At 39.4% G+C, this 25,493-nt stretch overlaps 1 non-coding gene across 1 annotated transcript; it reads left to right on the top strand.

Moving 5' to 3' along the window:
* Positions 1-709: 709 nt before the first annotated feature.
* On the top strand, positions 710-816 carry LOC138079461 (U6 spliceosomal RNA). The gene has a single exon (XR_011144922.1). It is a non-coding gene; the product is annotated as a U6 spliceosomal RNA (small nuclear RNA).
* Positions 817-25,493: the final 24,677 nt, after the last annotated feature.

Below are 25,493 nucleotides of genomic sequence, written 5' to 3'. Positions count from 1 at the left end.
CATAGTGAAAATGAGTATACTACCCAAAGTAATTTATAGATTCAACACAATCCCTATCAAGCTACCAATGATATTTTTCACAGAACTAGAACAAATAATTTCACAATTTGTATGGAAACACAAAAAACCTTGAAGAGCTAAAGCAATCTTGAGAAAGAAGAATGAAACTGGAGGAATCAACCTGCCTGACTTCAGACTATACTACAAAGCACAGTCATCAAGACTGGCATGAAGACAGAAATATGGATCAATGGAACAAAATAGAAAGCCCAAAAATGAGTCCACACACCTATGGACACTTTATTTTTGACAAAGAATGAAAAAATATGCAATGGAGGAAAGACAATATCTTTAACAAGTCATGCTGGGAAAACTGGCCAACCACCTGTAAAAGAATGAAACTAGAACACTTTCTAACACCACACACAAAAATAAACTCAAAATGGATTAAAGATCTAAATGTAAGACCAGAAACTATAAAACTCCTAGAGGACAACATAGACAGAAGACTCACAGACATAGATCACAGCAAGATCCTCTATGACCTACCTCCCAGAGTGATGGAAATAAAAGCAAAAATAAACAAATGGGGCCCAATTAAACTGAAAAGCTTTTGCACAAAGAAGGAAACTAAGTGAGGTGAAAAGACAACCTTCAGAAATGGAGAAAATAATAGCAAATGAAAAAACTGACAAAGAATTAATCTCCAGTGCTCACTTCGGCAGCACATATACTAAAATTGGAACGATACAGAGAAGATTAGCATGGCCCCTGCGCAAGGGTGACATGCAAATTCGTGAAGTGTTCCATATTTTTGTCACTCCACTGCACTCCAGAGAGAAGAAACCCAGCTCCACCCACCAGAACTCCAACACAAGCCTCCCTAACCAGGAAACCTTGACAAGCCACTGATAGAACCCCACACACAGTGAGGAAGCTCCATAATAAAGAGAACTCCACAAATTACCAGAATATAAAAAGGCCACCCCAAACGCAGCAATATAATCAAGATGAAGAGACAGAGGAATACTCAGCAGGTAAAGGAACAGGAGAGTTACCCACCAAACCAAACAAAAGAGGAAGAAGTAGGGAATCTACCTCAGAAGGAATTCCAAATATTGATAGTGAAAATGATCCAAAATCTTGAAATCAAAATGGAATCACAGATAAATAGCCTAGAGACAAGGATTGAGAAGATGCAAGAAAGGTTTAACAAGGACCTAGAAGAAATAAAAAAAGTCAAAATATAATGAATAATGCAATAAATGAGATCAGAAACACTCTGGAGGCAACAAATAGTAGAATAACAGAGGCAGAAGATAGGATTAGTGAAATAGAAGATAGAATGGTAGAAATAAATGAATCAGAGAGAAAACAAGAAAAACGAATTAAAAGAAATGAGGACCATCTCAGAGACCTCCAGGACAATATGAAATGCTCCAACATTCGAATTATAGGAGTCCCAGAAGAAGAAGACAGAAAGAAAGATCATGAGAAAATCCTTGAGGAGATAATAGTTGAAAACTTCCCTAAAATGGGGAAGGAAATAATCACCCAAGTCCAAGAAACATAGAGAGTTCCAAATAGGATAAACCCAAGGTGAAACACCACAAGACACATATTAATCAAATTAACAAAGATCAAACACAAAGAACAAATATTAAAAGCAGCAAGGGAAAAACAACAAATAACACGCAAGGGGATTCCCATAAGGATAACAGCTGATCTTTCAATAGAAACTCTTCAGGCCAGGAGGGAATGGCAAGACATACTTAAAGTGATGAAAGACAATAACCTACAGCCCAGATTACTGTACCCAGCAAGGATCTCATTCAAATACGAAGGAGAAATCAAAAGCTTTACAGACAAGCAAAAGCTGAGAGAATTCAGCACCACCAAACCAGCTCTCCAACAAATTCTAAAGGATATTCTCTAGACAGGAAACATGAAAAGGGTGTATAAACCCGAACCCCAAACAATAAAGTAAATGGTAACGGGATCATACTTTTCAATAATTACCTTAAACATAAATGGGTTGAACGCCCCAACCAAAAGGCAAAGACTGGCCAAATGGATAAAAAAACAAGACCCCTCTATATGCTGCTTACAAGAGACCCACCTCAAAACAAGGGACACATACAGACTGAAAGTGAAGGGCTGGAAAAAGATATACCACGCAAATAGAGACCAAAAGAAAGCAGGAGTGGCAATACTCATATCTGATAAAATAGACTTTAAAACAAAGGCTGTGAAAAGAGACAAAGAAGGCCATTACGTAATGATCAAAGGATCAATCCAAGAAGAAGATATAACAATTATAAATATATATGCACCCAATATAGGAGCACCACAATATGTAAGACAAATGCTAACAAGTATGAAAGGGGAAATCAACAATAACACAATAATAGTGGGAGACTTTAATACCCCACTCACACATATGGACAGATCAACTAAATAGAAAATAACGAAGAAACACAAACTTTAAATGATACATTAGATCAGTTAGACCTAATTGATATCTATAGGACATTTCACCCCAGAACAATGAATTTCACCTTTTTTTCAAGTGCTCATGGAACCTTCTCCAGGATAGATCACATCCTGGGCCATAAATCTCAACTTGATAAATTCAAAAAAATCGAAATCATTTCAAGCATCCTTTCTGACCATAATGCATTAAGATTAGATCTCAATTACAGGAGTAAAACTATTAAAAATTCCAACATATGGAGGTTGAACAACACACTTCTGAATAACCAACAAATCACAGAAGAAATCAAAAAAGAAATCAAAATATGCATAGAAATGAATGAAAATGAAAACACAACAACCCAAAACCTGTGGGACACTATAAAAGCAGTGCTAAGGGGAAAGTTCATAGCAATACAGGCATACCTCAAGAAACAAGAAAAAAGTCAAATAAATAACCTAACTCTACAACTAAAGCAACTAGAAAAGGAAGAATTGGAGAACCCCAGAGTTAGTAGAAGGAAAGAAACTTAAAAATTAGGGCAGAAATAAATGCAAAAGAAACAAAAGAGACCATAGCAAAAATCAACAAGGCCAAAAGCTGGTTCTTTGAAAGGATAAATAAAATTGACAAACCACTAGCCAGACTCATCAAGAAGCAAAGAGAGAAAAATCAAATCAATAAAATTAGAGATGAAAATGGAGAGATCACAACAGACAACACAGAAATCCAAAGGATCATAAGAGACTACTATCAGCAGTTGTATGCCAATAAAATGGACAACGTGGAAGAAATGGACAAATTCTTAGAAAAGTACAATTTTCCAAAACTGAACCAGGAAGAAATAGAAAATCTTAACAGACCCATCACAAGCACAGAAATTGAAACTGTAATCAGAAATCTTCCAGCAAACAAAAGCCCAGGTCCAGACGGCTTCACAGCTGAATTCTACCAAAAATTTCGAGAAGAGATAACACCTATCCTACTCAAACTCTTCCAGAAAATTGCAGAGGAAGGTAAACTTCCAAACTCATTCTATGAGGCCACCATCACCCTAATACAAAAACCTGACAAAGATGTCACAAAAATAGAAAACTACAGGCCAATATCACTGATGAACATAGATGCAAAAATCCTCAACAAAATTCTAGCAATCAGAATCCAACAACACATTAAAAAGATCATACACCATGACCAAGTGGGCTTTATCCCAAGGATGCAAGGATTCTTTAATATCCGCAAATCAATCAATGTAATTCACCACATTAACAAATTGAAAAATAAAAACCATATGATTATCTCAATAGATGCAGAGAAGGCCTTTGACAAAATTCAACATCCATTTATGATAAAAACTCTCCAGAAAGCAGGAATAGAAGGAACATACCTCAACATAATAAAAGTTATATATGACAAATCCACAGCAAACATTATCCTCAGTGGTGAAAAATTGAAAGCATTTCCCCTAAAGTCAGGGACAAGACAAGGGTGCCCACTTTCACCGCTACTATTCAACATAGTTCTGGAAGTTTTGGCCACAGCAATCAGAGCAGAAAAAGAAATAAAAGGAATCCAAATTGAAAAGAAGAAGTAAAACTCTCACTGTTTGCAGATGACATGATCCTCTACATAGAAAACCCTAAAGACTTCACCAGAAAATTACTAGAGCTCATCAATGAATATAGTAAAGTTGCAGGATATAAAATCAACACACAGAAATCCCTTGCATTCCTATACACTAATAATGAGAAAGTAGAAAAAAGAAATTAAGGAAACAATTCCATTCACCATTGCAACGAAAAGAATAAAATACTTAGGAATATATCTACCTAAAGAAACTAATGACCTATGTATATATAAAACTATAAAACACTGATGAAAGAAATCAAAGAGGACACTAATAGATGGAGAAATATACCATGTTCATGGATTGGAAGAATCAATATAGTGAAAATGAGTATACTACCCAAAGCAATTTACAAATTCAATGCAATCCCTATCAAGCTACCAGCCATATTTTTCACAGAACTAGAACAAATAATTTCAAGATTTGTATGGAAATACAAAAAAACCTCGACTAGCCAAAGCAATCTTGAGAAAGAAGAATGGAAATGGAGGAATCAACTTGCCTGACTTCAGGCTCTACTACAAAGCCACAGTCATCAAAACAGTATGGTACTGGCACAAAGACAGACATATAGATCAATGGAACAAAATAGAAAGCCCAGAGATAAATCCACACACATATGGACAGCTTATCTTTGTCAAAGGAGGCAAGAATATACAATGGAGTAAAGACAATCTCTTTAACAAGTGGTGCTGGGAAAACTGGTCATCCACTTGTAAAAGAATGAAACTAGATCACTTTCTAACACTGCACACAAAAATAAACTCAAAATGGATTAAAGATCTAAATGTAAGACCAGAAACTATAAAACTCCTAGAGGAGAACATAGGCAAAACACTCTCAGACATAAATCACAGCAGGATCCTCTATGATCCACCTCCCAGAATTCTGGAAATAAAAGCAAAAATAAACAAATGGGATCTAATTAAAATTAAAAGCTTCTGCACAACAAAGGAAAATATAAGCAAGATGAAAAGACAGCCTTCTGAATGGGAGAAAATAATAGCAAATGAAACAACTGACAAACAACTAATCTCAAAAATATACAAGCAACTTATGCAGCTCAATTCCAGAAAAATAAATGACCCAATCAAAAAATGGGCCAAAGAACTAAATAGACATTTCTCCAAAGAAGACATACAGATGGCTAACAAACACATGAAAAGATGCTCAACATCACTCATTATTAGAGAAATGCAAATCAAAACCACAATGAGGTACCACTTCACACCAGTCAGAATGGCTGCCATCCAAAAATCTGCAAGCAATAAATGCTGGAGAGGGTGTGGAGAAAAGGGAACCCTCCTACACTGTTGGTGGGAATGCAAACTAGTACAGCCACTTTGGAGAACAGTGTGGAGATTCCTTAAAAAAATTGCAAATAGAACTACCTTATGACCCAGCAATCCCACTGCTGGGCATACACACCGAGGAAACCAGAATTGAAAGAGACACATGTACCCCAATGTTCATCACAGCACTGTTTATAATAGCCAGGACATGGAAACAACCTAGATGTCCATCAGCAGATGAATGGATAAGAAAGCTGTGGTACATATACACAACGGAGTATTACTCAGCCATTAAAAAGAATTCATTTGAATCAGTTCTGATGAGATGGATGAAACTGGAGCCGATTATACAGAGTGAAGTAAGCCAGAAAGAAAAACACCAATACAGTATACTAACACATATATATGGAATTTAGAAAGATGGCAATGACGACCCTGTATGCAAGACAGCAAAAAAGACACAGATGTGTATAATGGACTTTTGGACTCAGAGGGAGAGGGAGATGGTGGGATGATTCGGGAGAATGGCATTCTAACATGTATACTATCATGTAAGAATCGAATCGCCAGTCTATGTCTGACGCAGGATACAGCATGCTTGGGGCTGGTGCACGGGGATGACCCAGAGGGATGTTGTGGGGAGGGAGGTGGGAGGGGGGGATCATGTTTGGGAACGCATGTAAGAATTAAAGATTTTAAAATTAAAAAAAAATAAATTTATAAAAAAAATAAAAATAAAAATAAATTAAAAAAAAGAATTAATCTCCAAAATATACACGCAGCTCATGCAACTCAATACCAGAAAAAAAAAAACGAATAAAAAAATGATGCCAAAGAACTAAACAGACATTTCTCCAAAGAAGACATACAGATGGCTGACAAACACCTGAAAATATGCTAAACATCACTCACTATCAGAGAAATGCAAGTCAAAACCACAATGAGGTACCATTTCACCCTGGTCAGAACGTCTGACATCAAAAAGTCCAGAAACAGTAAATGCTGGAGAGGGAGTGGAGAAAAGGGAAGCTTCTTACACTGTTGGTGGGAATGCAAACTAGTACAGCCACTATGGAGAACAGTGTGGAGATTCCTAAAAAAACTGGAAATTGAACTGCCATATGATGCAGCAATCCCACTGCTGGGCATACACACTGAGGACACCAGAACTGAAAGAGACATGTGTACCCCAATTTTCATTGCAGCACTCTTAAAATAGCTAAGACATGGAAGCAACCTAGATGTCCATCTGCAGACAAATGGATAAGAAAGTTTTGGTAAGTATATACAATCAAATATTACTCAGCTATTAAAAAGAACACATTTGAGTCAGTTCTAATGAGGTGGATGAAACTGGAGCTTATTATACAGAGTGAAATAAGTCAGAAAGCAAAACACCAATACAATATATTAATGCATATATATGGAATTTAGAAAGACCCTCTATGTGCAAGACAGCAAAAGAGACACAGATGTAAAGAATGGACTTTTGGACTCTGTTTGAGAAGCTGAGGGTGGGATGACTTGAGAGAATAGCATTGAAACATGTATATTATCATATCTGAGATAGATCACAGTCCAAGTGCGATGCATGAAACAGGGCACTCAAAGCCAGTGCAGTGGGATGACCCAGAGAGACGGGAAGAGGAGGGAAGTGGGAGGGGATTCAGGATGAGGAACACATGTACATTCATGGCTGATTCATGTCAATGTATGGCAAAAATCACCACAATATTGTAAAGTAATTAGCCTCCAATTAAAATTAATTAATAAAAATTTTTTTAAAAACATGTAATCTGGATTAGAAAATGGACCCCCTCTCAAACTCAGGGTAAACTCTTATTTTTCTATCCAGGTTGAAAATCTATTTCTTCAATCACAGTGATTATCCTAGTAAAGGCAGACTGTGTTAATAAGCAAATGACATTCCCTTTGCCAAAGAAGTTAGTATAGACCCAAAATAGACCAATGAATTGCAAGACATTTAGATAGTTTTCCATCCTGGGAGAGAGACTAGAAGGCAGGTAACTTTCTACTAGATATGAACAAGGAAAAGGCTAACAACATGGTCAACAGAAAGGAGAAATGCAAGGATATGGTTTCAGAATGAAAATTTTGATGAAACAGATTCTTTATTGAGCAGCTATTATGTGCTAGGTGACGAAGACAAGGTTGAGTGAAAAATCACTCAGTCATGTCTAACTCTTTGTGATCCCATGGACTATACAATCCATGGAATTCTCCAGGCCAGAGTACTGGAGTGGGTAGCCATTCCCTTCTCTAGGGGATCTTCACAACCCAGGGATCAAACCCAGGTCTCCCACATTGCAGGCAGATTCTTTACCAGCTGAACTACCAAGGAAGCCAGGAAATATTTGATGTACTTTGTAGGACTAATTTATATAATCCCAATAACAATCCGGTGAGATATGTTGCAAGCCTTGAATCATGTTACCTAAAAAAAAAAATTCCTATTATCTTAATTAGTTTGAGTTTTTTCCTTTGTCACACAATCACACACTTCATGCTAATACAGCTAGATAGCTTCACATGGGATGGCTATGTAAACACTGAAATCACACACTGTGGTATAAGCAGAAAACTCAGCCTGATTTTCTGCAGCACAAGCCTGATCAGTCCCCAACTTTGAATCAGCCCAACTTTCTGCTTTCTCCTCAACGGTCAAACAGTATTGGTGGAAACTATACACTTGAAGAACATGACACTCAATAACCCCATGGTTTCACATTTCATTTTAGACATCAATGCTAGTCAGCTGGGCTCCCCAGGTGGCACTAATAGTAAAGAACCCACCCTCCAGTGCAGGAGATGTAAGAGATGTGGGTTCGATCTCTGGGTTGGGAAGATCTCCTGGAGGCGGCATGGCAACCCACTCCAGTATTCTTTCTCGGAGAATCTCATGGGCAGAGGAGCCTGTTGGGCTACAGTCTATACAGTTGCAAGGAGTTGGACATGACTGAAGCAGCTTATCACACGTGCACGCATGCTGGTGAGCTATTTCTGCACTTTCTACTGGCTATCTTTTGAATTCTCCAATTCAACTATCTAAATATGTATTGCTTTTCTCTTTGGCCTTAATCACCTCACTTTCTTGCTCTCAGCAAACTGCATTTACTCTGTATTGAGATGTTGGACTTCACCTGTGAACACCCTCCACTCCTCCTCCTATCTTCCTTGCTCACTCAGTCAGGGGTTTCACCTGGTTTCAGCTGCACCTTTAGATATATTAGTAATTAATTTATCCAATATGGGGTTAACATCCACAAAATTCAAAGAACTCATGCAACCTGATCAAATAAATAAATAACCCAATTAAGAATGGGCCAAGGACCTAAATAAACGTTTTTCTAAAGAAGGCATACAGATGACCAACATGCACATAAAATAACATAACTAATCATCATGGAAATGCAAATTAAAATCACCTCACAACTGTCAGAATGGTTATTTTCAAAAAGTGAAAAAATAACAAGTATTGATAAGGATGTGGGGAAAAGGGAATACTTGTGCACACTTGGTGGGAATGTAAATTGGTGTAGCCACTATGGAAAACAACATGGAGATTCCTAAAAAAATTACGAATAGTAGCGCTATGTGTGTGTGTGTGCGTGTGTTAGTTGCAGCAATTCCATTTGTGGTATTTATCCAAAGAAAATGAAAACATTAACTCAAAAAGATACATAAAACCACAAGATCCAACTGTATAGCACAGGGAATTACAGTTAATATCCTATGATAAACCATAATGGAAAAGAATATGAAAAAGAATGTATATGTGTGTGTGTATGTATCATTGAGTCACTTTGCTGTACAGTAGTAATTACTCAGTTCAGTTCAGTCACTCAGTCGTGTTTGATTCTTTGTGACCCCATGAATTGCAGCATGCCAGGCCTCCCTGTCCATCACCAACTCCCGGAGTTCACTCAGACTCACGTCCATCGAGTCAGTGATGCCATCCAGCCATCTCATCCTCTGTCGTTGCCTTCTCCTCCTGCCCCCAATCCCTCCCAGCATCAGAGTCTTTTCCAATGAGTCAACTCTTCGCATGAGGTGGCCAAAGTACTGCAGTAATTACTACAACATCATAAATCAACTATACTTCAATAAAAAGAAAAAAGATACATGGATCCTTATGTTCATTGTAGTATTATTTACAATAGCCAGATATGGAAATAACCTGTTGTTTGCTCACTAAGTCATGTCCAACTCTTTTGTGGCCCCATGGACTGAATCCCACCAGGCTCCTCTCTCCATGGAATTTCCAGGCAAGAATACTGGAGTAGATTGCCATTTCCTTCTCCAGGGAATCTTCCTGACCCAAGGATCAAATCCATATCTTCTACACTGCAGGTGTATTCTTTACCACTGAGCTACCAGGGAAGTCCAGGAGTAACCTAAGGGCCCATCAATAGATTTACAGATAAAGAAAATGTGAAAAACATATAGAATATATATAATGGAATATAGCCAGCCACAGAAAAGAATGATACTTTACAATTTACAATAGCCTGAATGAACCTTTAGGATATTATGTTAAGTAAAATAAATCAGACAAATGCTGAATTATTTTGCTTGTATGTTGAATCTAAAAAACAGAAAATAAGTTAACCAAACAGAAACAGAGTCATGGATGCAGAGAACAAACTGGTGACTGCCAGAGAGGAGAGAGTAGAGGAGAAGGAGAGAAATAGGCGAGGGAGATTAAGTGGTGCAACCTTCCAGCTGCAAAATAAATGAGTCGTGAGTGTATAAGTTACATGGTGTGGGGATTATAGTCAATAATTGTGTAATGTCTTTGGTGACAGATGGTAAGTAGATTTTCATGGTGATCATTTTGAAATGTGTAGAAATATGGAATCACTATGTTGCATAACAGGAACTAACAGGAACTATTATAATGTTATAAGTCAATTATATTTCAAAAGCAAACATAGGAAGAGACTAGATTTGTCAAAGGGAAGGGGTGAGGTGAGAGGGAACTAGATGAAAGCAATCAAAAGTTACAAATTCTGTTTTAGGATAAATAAGTACTGGGGATGTTATGTAATATGTTTAGCATGATAAATATAATTAAAACTGATGTATGTTATGTATGAAAATTATTAGAGTTTATGTTATGTATGAAAATTATTAGAGTCACAAGAAAAACATTTTATATTTCTTTAATTTTATATCCATATGAGATGATGTTCACTAACCTACTGCAGTAATCATTTCATGATGTACATAAGTTAAATTATTATATTGTACCTCTTAAACTTATATACTGCTACTGCTGCTGCTGCTGCTGCTGCTGCTGCTGCTGCTAAGTTGCTTCAGTCGTGTCCAACTCTGTGCGACCCCATAGACGGCACCCCACGAGGCTCCGCCATCCCTGGGACTCTCCAGGCAAGAACACTGGAGTGGGTTGCCATTTCCTTCTCCAATGCATGAAAGTGAAAAGTGAAAATGAAGTCGCTCAGTCATGTCTGACTATTAATGACCCCATGGACTGCAGGTTTCCAGGCTCCTCTGTCCATGGGATTCTCCAGACAAGAGTACTGGAGTGGGTTGCCAAACTTATATACTGCTGCTGCTGCTGCTGCTGATGCTGCTAAGTCACTTCAGTCATGGTTGACTCTGTGAGACCCCATAGATGGCAGCCCACCAGGCTCTCCCTTCCCTGGGATTCTCCAGGCAGGAACACCGGAGTGGGATGCCATTTCCTTCTCCAACTTATATACTACTATATGTCAATTATCTCAATAAAACTGGAAGAAAAAGAGAAATTGCACAAGTCCTGCAGCAGTCTCATTGCAATCCCTTTCCATCATTAGTGAAATGACCTGGGACACGAGTGTCAGACAGTCAGAGCTGTGAACAGGCTCCCCTCTGCCATGGACCACGAGTGCACTGGACTGAGACACACAGGAAAAGGTCATAGAAGCAACTACTTTTGAACGGGATATAAAACACCTGAATGGTGTAGTAGATGAAGTTTTCAGTATCACTAAATTTATCAGTACATTAGAATCTGCCATCCATATAGACATAGAGATTTTGAACTTATCACCTCATATTTCCAAACTAGCAAATGTGAAAATGGCTCTGTATGGATGTTTGGACATAACTTTGCAAACCACAGCACAGATGGTGTTATTGTAGACTGTTGATAAAGTTTTACCTGAAAGGTGGCATATTATGATTTCCCATGTGCTAAGCACTGTGCCAAGCACCTTCATAAAGGTGGGTATGGTCACCCCTTGAGCTGCAGGTAAGGAAAGGGAGGTTTGTCTCAGAAAGGTTTAATTGACTTACTCAATGAGATCACCAACCAGAAAATGACAGATTAGTTTCTGAACCTCATTTTGACTTCAAAGCCTTATCTACTATGTGTGTGTGTGTGCTTGTTGGTGTCTGACTCTTTTGAGACCCCATGGACTATAGTCCATCAAAATCCTCTGCCCATGGAATTTCCCAGGCAAGAATACTGGAGTGGGTAGCTATTTCCTACTCCAGATAACATTCGTGACCCAGGGATCGAACCCACTTCTCTTGCGTCTCCTGCATTAGCAGGTGGATTCTTTACCACTATGCCACTTGGGAAGCTGCCTTACCTAGTAGCAAGATCAAAATGCCCTCTAGTCAAGCACAGGAAATACAGTCACCCAAATACCACTGGAGTTTCCACCTAGCAGAAGAGGGATCTAACGCTGTCCCCAAGTGAAGGAACCCCCTCCTCCAGGCTTTTCTCTGGTCACACAGAACCAAGTGTTCCATTTGCATCTCATTTGTTGTGGAATATTTCATCAGGAAGGACACTGAGACATGAGAACAAAAATAGGAGTCTACAGGTTTTCTCTGCTCCTCCAGGCTGAGGCCATCTGTTGAGGGACTCTAATCTCTCTCTCTCTCTTTTTTCTTTTTTTGTATTTTATTATGTGAAGGTTTATTGTGAATTTATTTTAGTCCAGGTGTGACAGCATGGTATTTTGTTAGTAATATATATTTTTATTAAGATATATTTTCATTGACTAGCATAGGTAGTCTTGGTATTGAGCTGCTGAGGTCTTTGGGCTGTATAGAAATGCTAGGTTTGTGCTTGAATTGTTCAGATCTAATTAACTGAATGCTCAGTATATTTGAGACATTGTATTAAATACATCCACCCATCTCGTAGCACAGTGTCTGGGTACACAGTCCTGGAACCAGATCACTGGAATATGACCATGGGTTTTGTCACTTACTAGCTGTGAGACTTTGAATGAGTAACTTGACTTCTCTGTGACTCAGTCTTAGAGATACTAATTTGTAAGATGGGTGAGGAAAAATAGTTTCTACATCAGAAGTTGTTGTGAGGATTAAACGATAAAACCCATTTATGTGTTGATATGTGCATGCTCAATCGTGTCCGACTCTTTGAGACCCTATGGACTATAGCCCACCAGGCTCCTCCACCCATGAGATTCTCCAGGCAAGAATATTGGAGTGGGTTGCCATTTCCTTCTCCAGGGGATCTTCCTGACCCAGAGATTGAAGCTGAGTCTTCTGAGTCTTTTACATTGCAGGCAGATTCTTTACTGCATGAGCCATTGGGGAAGCCTATTAATGTGTTAAGTCCTTACTTATGTGTTAAGTCTGATCTCTTGAAGACAACACAAGAGGGGTCTGCAGGTCATTTGGAGATGCTTCAGCTTCAAGGACCCCGTTGGCCTTTTCCTGGGGACCAAGCCCTAGAATCTGTACTTCCTAGGATGCCCTCTTCCACATCTCCCTTTGTCTTCAGGTCCCAATGTCACCTCCATGAAGCTGGTCCCTTTGCTGCCACACCTTCCTGTCTCCACCACAGTCAGAGTCCCTACAGACTATCCAAATCTCTGGTTTGTTACATCCCTCCATAGGCATTAAACTTCCTGGGCTATGAACTCTTATCTTCCTCACTCTTCTATCTCTAGCACTTAGCAGAGTGGCTGGCACTTAATAGGAGCTCAGTGAATGGAGAGTTCTTTCTTATTACTTCTCAGGTATGAAGGATCTGTGGAACTGAGGATCAGAACTGGTAGGCCTTACTCTGTGGGATAGGTGAGGCTGCTGATGAGGGAAGATTCAGGATACAAATTGCTATAAATTAAGAATCCAGGAGGGATACCTGGTGGGTTTGAGGTGGGGGCTGGGTCACTGCAGTGAATGGGGTGTTCTTCAGGCCCAGAGAATACCAGGCATCTCCTGTGAGAGGAAGGGCAGCATGAGAATGACCACTGGAAAAAAAGAAAAACCTGAGGATTGTGAGTTAAACTTTATTTGGGGCAAAATGAGGACTATAACCCTGGAGGAGAAAGCATTTCAGATAGCTCTGAGACACTGCTTGGAAGAGGTAGGGGGAGCAGTCAGTATTATATATGATATTGGTAAATGGGGTACAAGCAGTCAAACAAATTTTGGCAGGAGCTTGCTGCTAGTCATGAGGAACAGTGTCACCATTAATGATTTTAGTGCTTTTCTAAATGAGGAGATGTAAGAATTAGGTTCATAAAATCATCTGCTGAAAATATCTAACTATCTAAAGGCCTGTTCTGCCAGAGTTTTCCAGAGCACAGAGTGCCTCATTCCTGATTTCCACCCTGAACTCCTTTCAGCAGGTGTTGAAGGTCAGCAGCTACAATAGTGTGTGACTTAATTTTTGTAGAAGCAGTTGGCAAGTGCCAATTTTTAGTTGGCAGGAAGGAGTAAAGCATAGAAAGAAAGGAAAAAATACTGTAAGTTCCATACATATGAACAAGATCTATTCTGAGAGAGTGTTCATAACTTCAATATGCCTGTAAGTCTAACAAAGTTAGCCTCCGTACCCAACTACCACAATCAGCTATGCTTGCCGGGGTCCAGCCCCAGTGGATCCAGGGTAATTCAAAGGGGAGATGGAATCGGCGCCCTAGGAAAAAACTTATTTAATTACAGATATATAGAGAGATTAGAAATGGATAGTGTAGTAGGAAATATTAGTGGAGAAAAAGATGCTGAATAACTTGGTTTACGTGGGATACCAATAAAACTCCAAGACAAGGAATTTGCACCATCTATGTTGGGCCACCAGTGCCACTTGAATATCGGAAGGTGCCCCTCCTTGGGCTCCTTCTTGCGTGGAACTTAAAAGCCAGGCAAGTAAGTGGACGTGGCAAGCACCCACGCTCCAGATGGGAATTCAGCCAGAAAAATGGGGAGCAAGAAAGAACGACACGGAGGAGCCATTCTTTCCAGAAACTGATCTCATTTCTTTATTTTTCAGGTTTACTTATATACTTTTTGTTATACATAGGGATGAATACAGAGTCACATGGGGGTCAGCAGACCTGACCCTTGTCACAATCAGGTGCTTCATATAAAATTATACAAAGGTCTTATGGGTTTTACATCATCTTCTGGCCATGAGGCCTGCTGACATTTTATGGCCGTTTCTGATAATGGTCAGTCAACCAGAAAACTTATTTTTTCCATGGGAGAGTTTTTCTTAAACCAAGCACCACCCTCCAAATAAAGTTGCATTCCTATAGGGTGAGGGTGTAGTGGGTTACAATCAAGAAAGGAATTTACTTAGCCTAAGGTTGAACATGATTAATCTTAAAGGTTAATACTTATTTCTCCTATATGCTAGTTATATTCATTACAAGGGCAGGGAATATGGAGATTTAGCAGCAAATATTGGCTCAATAAATGAAAAACGCTTCACCAATATAATTTCTAATCAACCCACTATACTATACTATATTAATAATTTTCTAACTTCTCAAAAGAGTCTGTATTTAGAAAGTTTTAAAGCATCTCGTGCCTCTCACGGTTGGGAGGCTGTAAACAATCACATGTGGACGGATGAACCTGTTCAGGTAGGCTAGAGAATCTTCAGAGGAGTTTTTAAGTTGAAACACTCTTGTCACGCCCAGGAATTTTTATTACCTGGAGCTGCAAGTTAACTCCTTCTCCGAGAGAAATGGTGATGGGGGAGAGCCTCCCGTAAAGTCAGAGGTGTAGGTGAGAGCATAAAACAGTAAAGTAGGCACTCTGGTTTTGGGGGTAGATGCTCAGGAACAGGGGGTTTCCTGAGGCTCAATCCCACCTTTGCGTATGCCAAAGCCTCCTTCCTCATGACCTTTGACATGGGCAGAATTCCTCACCCTGGCTCCCAGCCAGTACTGTACTATAATAGGTTTATAATAACACCTTTTCACACAAATAATACATAAAAGACAAACGAACCCAGGTCTCCTGCATTGCAGGTGGATTCTCTACCAGCTGAGCCACAAGGGAAGCCCAAGTATACTGGAGTGGATAACCTATCCCTTCTCCAGTGGATCTTCCTGACCCAGGAATCAAACCGGGGTCTCCTGCATTGAAGGCGGATTCTTTAACAACTGAGCTATAAGGGAAGCCCCAAAAGACAAATACAAATGATAAAGAAAACATTTTTAATCTTAAAGTTCAGTACCTTGAAATGTACAGTAGTACAGTAGAAGATCTGGTATACAAAAGTTGGCACTGAATGAACAGGTAAGAAGAGTTACTGACTGGAGAAGAGAGAGGAGGTGAGAGATGGTAGAACTGAGGAATCACCAGCAATAGGAGATGGAGGGCAAGCTACAGTTTCATTCATGCTTGACATCGATGGAATGAATGCATGTTTGCATCTTAGAAAGTTTGCAACTTGAAAGTTCATATGTTTGGGATTTACTGTACTAACAGTAAGTTTATCAGTTCTCAGTTTGCCTTAAGCCAATCTTGGGGCCCTTTCATGGGTTTTAGAAAATGGTGAGATTTTAAAATATTTAAAATCTAAAAATTTTTAAATCTTTGGATCATAGGCACTCATCTGGCTGAATTTTGTTGTTTGGGAGCTTTGCACATTTCAAATATTTTATTTAACTCAATAATTAATGAAAGTACTAGTAGAAGTTAAAACTATCTCAAAGGAGAATTCCATGAACACACATACAAACACACACACACACATAAATCAGGGATGAAATATATTTGCTAATAGAGGCAAAAGTGGTTAGTACCATATAGGGCAGAGAAATTAAATATTTTGAGGGTATCTTTTCCATAGGGAAGAGGTCATAAGACAAAATCTTTTAGTATTTTTGGTGACAAAGATGTTTAGATTACAAAGATGTTGAGTTTTACATAACTTCTATCCATGTAATATTGTGAAATGGTCTAAGCAATCCAAATGGTCAAAGTGGTCCACAGCTCTAGAGTCAGATGACCCCTGGAGGGTCCACTGGACAAGATACCAGCACTCCAATGAACGGACAGTCAGAAAACTTTATTTGCCCACTGATAAGTCTTGGATAATTTTCCTGGCAAATGAGGTAAAAATTAAAATGACTCTGAGTAAGTAGTTGATTTAATAAGACTATCTAGTTCTGAGGCTAGAGACAATAGCACCTTATTTATACTATGCAACATGCAAAGTTCTTTTAATATATTATCTATTTTTAATCTTTTGACCCTATGAACTATGTACTATCATTCCCAAATTACTGATCGAAAACTGAACACAGAGAGATGGAGTTACTTGTCTTGAGGTCACACAGCTGGTACACAGTAGACTGAGGTAGTAAACAGCAGCCAGGAGGGAAGATTAAATCTTTTATTTATATTGGGCATAGATTTGGTTGGAAAATGCCCTTCTTCCAAGCAAAAAGGGGTGAGGCGTAACATCTTTTAGCTTTTAAATCAGATGTGGGTTCAAATATTGGTGTCTTGTTTTACCAGCTTTGTTAATTAGGACCATTAATTGCCTTCATTGATAAGCGCTTTGTGTACATCATTGATCACAAGGCTGGCACACGGGCAGCACCCCTGTAAATGGTCTCTGTCATTAGCATTACTCAGTTTAATAATCCCTAAGTGCTGTGTTCCCATCCTGCTGGTTCTTACCATTAGAGGCACATCACTCACAAGGCTGAGGATACAGACCTTATATCTGTTTCTTCTGAATATGCATCAGACAGTAGGATTTTTTTCATGCAAAGGTCATTTGAAAATGGCTGGGATCTGAAATTTTGTATGTTCTCCAACACAAAGGATTATGCCAGGGTATTCTGTAAGATTGCTTCTAGTACAGAGCCATTCTAGATGCAACATTGAGATATCAGTGAGATATTTTGGGGTTACTGGTATCTTCTGTGGAGCAGTTGAGCCCCAGCCCTTAATCCTTTAAATAAATAGCTGTCTGACAAAGATCCAGTCACCATGACAATGCTGCTGTTAGACTGTGGGTACTTTTGTTCAAGCAGCAGCCTGCCCTGGGACAGAACCACCTTTAAGTTTCCTTTAAAAGCACAAACATTTAAAGATGAAAGAAAAAATTAAGTAGAAGTTAAGAGGAAGCTGAAGTACTGAATGTCAGTGAAACTATTTACCAAATGATCTTGGTTAAGGCACAGTCTAAGGAAACGGGTGTTGAAATATGAGAACCAAGCTGAGTAGGGACCTACAGGACCATAGTGACTGATCAGAACCCAGAGCAAAGGGCTGGGTGAGCCATCCTGGGTAATCTTCTCACTCTAGCCACTATGACACTGCTTCCCACTGCCTCCCCTCCATCCCTGAAGTCTCAGCAGTCATTTACTGCCTCTTGGAAGAAACCGAATGGGCATCTGATAATGCAAGGATGAGGGAAAGAGCTGGTTTCCATCCATCTCAGAGAAATAACTATATGCCACACGTGGTAGAAGATGAGGTACTGATGCTGATGGTGGTGGCTGGTTTTTACTGAGTTTTCACTGAGAGTCAGTCACTGCCTCAGCATGTACTCATGCCCCACATATGTAGGGTGCAGGGTGAGAGTACAAATAGCAGACATATGCTCTGTGTTTGTGTATTAAAAAAAAAAAACTATTAATCAAGCTAAACACTTAAAATAAGACTGTTCTCCTATTTGTCAAATAGGAGGACATAACATAATCCTCATAACAACCTGGGAAGCTATAAGGCCCAGACTCCCTGACATTCTATGGATCACAGGGGCCCAGGAAAAGGCAGCCTCCATCTCACCCCTTTCTCCTCCCACTCACTGTGTGACACTTGAACACCCACATCATAAGGCCAAACCTCCCCCATCCCCCAACCCCCACAACCTTACTAACTGCCAATTTTGGCTCCTTTTCAGAGGAGCTATGCTGCCAACATCAGGGGTGAGCCTTCAGGAGGATGAAAGCAGAAAAGAAGGCAGCAAGGCCCTGCAAGGAAATGTCGGACATTTGGGTAGGGATCTGGAGTTCCAGAAGGGGTAGCATGAACTGGAGACTGGCAGGTAGAGACCACTTCCTTGCCTTTTCTCCACTCTTCCCAGATTCTTCACATTGTAAGAAAGCTCAGTTACAGGAAGGTCAGAGTGGCGTCTCTGAAGTCCAAGGCCCAGGATGGGGACATTGTGCCTGGGTTTGAGGTACAATGGCTTTAAATGCATTCTGAGCTTCGCTTGTGACTCAGCTGGTAAAGAATCTGACTACAATGTGGGAGAACTGGGTTTGATCCCTGAGTCAGGAAGATCCCCTGGACAAGGGAAAGGCTACCCACTCCAGTATTCTGGCCTGGAGAATTCCATGGACTGTATAGTCCATGGGGTCGCAAAGAGTCAGACATGACTGAGCTACTTTCTCTTCACTTCACTTCTAATTTAAAATTTTAACTACTCCTAACCTCCCATGAACTTGTATTTATTATCTGCTTGCAGATGAGGAAACTTAGAGGGGTCTATAATTTTCCCAGTAATTGTTGTTGTTGTTCACTTTCTCAGTTGTGTCCAACTTTTTGCAACACCACGGACTGCAGCATGCCAGGCTTTCCTGAACTTCAACATCTCCTGGAGCTTGCTCAAACTCATGTCCATTGAGTGGATGATACCATCCCACAACACAAGAGAAGACTCTACACATGGACATCAAAAGATGCTCAACACTGAAATCAGGTTGATTATATTCTCTGCAGCCAAAGATGGAGAAGCTCTATACAGTCAACAAAAACAAGACCAGGAGCTGACTGTGGCTCAGATCATGAACTCCTTATTACCAATTCAGACTCAAATTGAAGAAAGCAGGGAAAACTGCTAGACCATGCAGGTATGACCTAAATCAAATCACTTATGATTATACAGTGGAAGTGAGAAATAGACTTAAGGGCCTAGATCTGATAGAGTGCCTGATGAACTATGGAATGAGGTTCGTGACATTTAAATGAGACAGGGATCAAGACCACCCCATGGAAAAGAAATGCAAAAAAGCAAAATGGCTGTCTGGGGAAGCCTTACAAATAGTTGTGAAAAGAAGAGAAGTGAAAAGCCAAGGAGAAAAGGAAAGATATAAGGATCTGAATGCAGAGTTCCAAAGAATAGCAAGAAAAGATATGAAAGCCTTCCTCAGCAATCAATGCAAAGAATTATAGGAAAACAACAGAATGGGAAAGACTAGAGATCTCTTCAAGAAAATTAGAGATACCAAGGGAATATTTCATGCAAAGATTGGCTCAATAAAGGACAGGAATGGTATGGACCTAACAGAAGCAGAAGATATTAAGAAGAGGTGGCAAGAATACACGGAAGAACTGTACAAAAAAGATCTTCATGGCCCAGATAATCATGATGATGTGATCACTCATCTAGAGCCAGACACCCTGGAATGTGAAGTCAAGTGGGCCTTAGAAAGCATCACTACGAACAAAGCTAGTGGAGGTGATGGAATTCCAGTTGAGCTATTTCAAATCCTGAAAGATGATGCTGTGAAAGTGCTGCACTCAATATGCCAGCACATTTGGAAAACTCAGCAGTGGCCACAGGACTGGAAAAGGTCAGTTTTCATTCCAATCCCAAAGAAAGGCAATGCCAAAGAATGCTCAAACTACCACACAATTGCACTCATCTCACACGCTAGTAAAGTAATGCTCAAAATTCTCCAAGCCAGGCTTCAGCAATACATGAACCGTGAACTTCCAGATGTTCAAGCTGGTTTTAGAAAAGGCAGAGGAACCAGAGTTCAAATTGCCAACATCCGCTGGATCATGGAAAAAGCAAGAGAGTTCCACAAAAACATCTATTTCTGCTTTATTGACTATGTCAAAGCCTTTGACTGTGTGGATCACAATAAACTGTGGAAAATTCTGAAAGAAATGGGAATACCAGACCACCTGACCTGCCTCTTGAGAAATCTGTATGCAGACCAGGAAGCAACAGTTAAAACTGGACATGGAACAACAGACTGGTTCCAAATAGGAAAATGAGTATGTTAAGGCTGTGTATTGTCACCTTGCTTATTTAACTTTTATGCAGAATACATCATGAGAAACTCTGGACTGGAAGAAACACAAGCTGGAATCAAGATTGCCAGGAGAAATAGCAATAACTTCAGGTGTGCAGATGACACCACCCTTATGGCAGAAAGTGAAGAGGAACTAAAAAGCCTCTTGATGAAAGTAAAAGTGGGGAGTGAAAAAGTTGGCTTAAAGCTCAACATTCAGAAAATGAAGATCATGTCATCTGGTCCCATCACTTCATGGGAAATAGATGGGGAAACAGGGTAAAGAGTGTCAGACTTTATATTTTTGGGCTCCAAAATCACTGCAGATGGTGACTGCAGCCATGAAATTAAAAGAGGCTTACTCTTTGGAAGAAAAGTTATGAACAACCAAGAAAGCATATTCAAAAGCAGAGACATTACTTTGCCGACTAAAGTCTGTCTAGTCAAGGCTATGGTTTTTCCACTGGTCATGTATGGATGTGAGAGTTGGACTGTGAAGAAGGCTGAGCACTGAAGAATTGATGCTTGGAGATCCAACCAGTCCATTGTTTAGGAGATCAACCCTGGGATTTATTTGGAAGGAATGATGCTAAAGCTGAAACTCCAGTACTTTGGCCACCTCATGTGAAGAGTTTACTCATTGGAAAAGACTTTGATGCTGGGAGGGATTGGGGGCAGGAAGAGAACGGGACGACAGAGGATGAGAAGGCTGGATGGCATCACTGACTCGATGGATGCGAGTCTGAGTGAACTCCGGGAGTTGGTAATGGACAGGGAGGTCTGGCGTGCTGCGATTCATGGTGTTGCAAAGAGTAGGACACGACTGAGCGACTGGACTGAACTGAACAAAACCATCCAACCAGCTCATCCTCTGTCATCCCCTTCTCCTCCTGCCTTCAATCTTTCCCATTATCATGGTCTTTTCTAATGAGTCAGATCTTTTCATCAGATGGCCAAAGTATTGGAGTTTTAGCATCAGTCCTTCCAATAAATATTCAGGGCTGAATCCCTTTAGGATTGACAGGTTTGATCTCCTTGCAGTCCAAGGGACTCTCAAGTGTCTTCTCCAACACCACAGTTCAAAAGCATCAATTCTTTGGCACTCAGCCTTCTTTATGGTCCAACTCTCACATCCATACATGACTGCTGGAAAAACCATAGCTTTGACTATACAGCCCTTTGACAGCAAAGTAATGTCTCTGCCTTTTAATATACTGTCTAGGTTTGTCATAGCTTTCCTTCCTAGAAGCAAGCATCTTATAATTTCATGGCTGCAGTCACTATCTGCAGTGATTTTGGAGCTTGAGAAAATCAAGTCTGTCACTGTTTCCACTGTTTCCACATATATTTTTCATGAAGTGATAGGACCAGATGCCATGATCTTAATTTTTTGAATGTTGAGTTTTAAGCCAGCTTTTTTTTTTTTCACCTTCATAAAGAGGCTCTTTAGTTCCTTTTCACTTTCTCCCATATGGGTGGTGTCATCTGCATATCTGAGGTTATTGATATTTCTTCTGGCTATCTTGATTCCAGTTGTGCTTCATCCTGCATATAAAGTAAATAATCAGGGTGACATTATACTGATGTACTCCTTTCCTATTTTTGAACCAGTCTGTTGTTCTATGCCCGTTTTTCTAACTGTTGCTTCTTGACCTGCATATAGGTTTCACAGGAGGCAGATAAAGGGTCTGGTATTATCTCTTTCAGAATTTCCCATAGTATGTTGTGATCCACCAGTCAAGGCTTTAGTGTAGTCAGTGAAGCAGAATTGGATGACCACTAATAGTAGGATGAAATCATGGCAGTCTCACCTCCAGAGCCTGCCCCAACACAATACATAACCTAGAGATATATGTAGAGAGTAAAACTGAGATAATTTTTCAAAACCACTGAGATGAGATATGGGAGATATGGTTTAAAGAAACTGTAATTAAAATAAAATAATCACTACTCAGTTTTGAAAATATCTTTTTGGGAGTCTCATGGCTTAAAACCCAACCATAAATAACAGAGATTAAGATGGTTCACCAATAGGAAAGATATTTCAATGTCTGATTTAATCCAGACCTCATAAGCCCAAGGTATTGACAGAAGTACTCTCTCCATCTGTAGGAGCAGGACCTCTTCTTGAAAATGAGAATTCAAGTGAATAAGAAACAGTGTGCTTTTCTAGCCCCTAGGAATATGAAACCAGACTTCAGCTGGTTCTGATTGTGAGGAAAACTCTGGGCTCTGGCCAGAGATCTTTGTCCAGAGCACAAAAAAGCCCGTGAAACCACTGACACAAGAGAACCATAAATAAACTCTGGTTGCAAATATTTGGTTTTGCTCCATATTAAGAATATGGATATAAGATGCATTGTCAAATCACTTCAAGAAACACCACTGCGGTCTCAGGGAATGAAGCTTGTCTCTGGCACATGAAAATGATCATTCCTTTGCAGGCTAATGGTGCCTCTAATGTTGAATATGATTGTGTCAGCTGGCTGTTCAGAATTCAGCACTTAGAATAAGTAAGAATTTTGTACTTCTCTGGCTTATACATTTATGGTACATATTAAAAAAGGGATTTATCACGACAAGCAAATTAGTAACATTTGACAGTTCAAGTTAGAATAAAACAAATTGTCTAGCTAAGTTTTAAAATCTGTCATCTTAGAAGTTTATGAACATTTAGCTTTTTTATAAATCATACAAAGTCACTTTCATTAATTATCTCCAGAAGCTTTTAAGAGATAAAAGAACAATGATTTCTATTCTAACTTACATAAACAGCTTTCTAATTTTGGGTCAGGCATATTATGGTTTTCATGATTTTGCTGTGGCTTCACTTTTTGATTTAATTACCTGCGGCTAAAAGCGCCTTTTTCTTCCACAGATTACTGAAATCCTACCTTTTTGCATGTTAATAAGTTCACAATCTGCTGAAAGTAACTATAAATAACATTAATAACATGAGACAGATACAGTTTTACCATCTTATTGTTTAAAAAAAATCACAGGAACATTTCCCAGATTAAAGGACACAAAGAGACTCTACAAATATATGCAATATTTAATGTTAGCCTGGACCCTGTACCAGAGGGAAAGTGAAAGTGAAGTCGCTCTGTCGTGTCCGACTCTCTGCTACCCCATGGACTGTAGCCTACCAGGCTCCTCCCTCCATGGATTCTCCAAGCAAGAGTACTGGAGTGGGTTGCCATTTCCTTCTCCAGGGAATCTTCCCGACCCAGGGATCGAACCCTGGTCTCCTGCATTCTAGGCAGACACTTTAACGTCTAAACAATGCTATAAAGGACATTATTGGATCAATTGACAAAATTGGAGCACAGGTGGCATGTTAAATGTGTGTGTGTGTGTGTGTGTGTGTGTGTGTGTAGAAAGTGAGAGAATACAAATAATAAAGAAAATAGAATACAGTGTTAAGTATTAGTTAGAGGTGAATCTGGATAAGACAATATGAGTTTCCTTTTACTATTCTCATTTTTGCAATGTTTTGGTAAGTTGGAGATTATTTTCTAATAGGAAGTTTTTTAAATGGCATGTTACAAAGGAAAAAAAAAAAAAACCTTAGAACATTTTCCCCCTGGAAAATTCTTTCATGCATTATTCACAAGCTTAGCTATGTACTATAAGTAAATATTTAATATTTACTTTCCTTGCCCTACTATAATCCTATTAGTTTCAGTTGAGTCTGGGGAAGCCTGGCTGAATCACTATGGCAGCTGGCAACAGAGCCAGAGACATCAAGACACTTGGGCAGAAAGAGGCCAGAGCATGGCCTCCCTCATTCCTGGGGCTGTTCCTCCCAGCACAAAGACTTCCTATACTGACGGGCGCTAAGTGGCTGCTCTCAATCAGTGCTGTAGTGACTGAGCAAGTAAATAAACCGTGCAAGGAGAAGGATGAGTCTTTTAACTAGTTTCATATCAAATGTAAACAACTGACTTCCACTTCTGGGAGAATGGAATACACATGCTTTTCTGTATTCTGCTTGTTAAGTACAAATAAAATTTCTAAGCTTTATAAACAAAAAAAGTAAGACTCTGAAAGATGGTAAGAAGAAGGCAGACTGTCTAGGGAGCTCAAGACCCAGGGAATGGCTGGTGATAATTTCCTGGGCTCTTTCCTTGCCTTTTGTATCCCACTTTAGAAATGGAGAAACCAGCAACTCAGAGATGCTAACAGTACAGACACAAAATGTCCACCAAAATCTACCCCTCCAGCCAAAGGATCAGGAAGGGGCAACCTGGCAAGACAGGACACTATGAGACAATAAGTACCCTACTTTGGCCAGAAATCCCAGGCAAAAATTGTCACTACCAATTTAAAAATGGAAATATAGGTGACATACAATATTATGTTAGTTTTAGGTGTGCTGCATAGTGATTTGATATTTGCATACATTATGAAATGATTACCATGACAAGTCTAGTAACCATCTGTACCACTTTTTCTTCTTTTTTTTTTTTTTTTTTGTCTTATTTGGTCTCATGCTCATGAAAACTCTTTCATGGGCGTAACCAGTATTTGGGAATAACTGAGTAAGCCCAAGGCTCTTGTTTTACAGATGAGAAAATGACTGACTTACCGAAGGTTGCTAACCAGTCAATGGCATGTTGGGGCATAACGATTTCAAAAGTTCAATGTCCTTTTTAGAATACTGTTAAGTAAAATTTCTCATCATGTTAAATGAACAACATTATTTAATCTGAATTAACCATCTCTCTTCTCTAGAATCACTGAAACTTTGAGAATCAGAAGTTCATATCCAAAGATATAACATTTAACATTAGATGGGATCTCACATATTA

Source organism: Capricornis sumatraensis, chromosome 4 (genome assembly GCF_032405125.1).
Source record: "Capricornis sumatraensis isolate serow.1 chromosome 4, serow.2, whole genome shotgun sequence".
Taxonomy (NCBI): Eukaryota; Metazoa; Chordata; class Mammalia; order Artiodactyla; family Bovidae; genus Capricornis; species Capricornis sumatraensis.
This window is presented reverse-complemented; position numbering and strand designations above follow the sequence as displayed.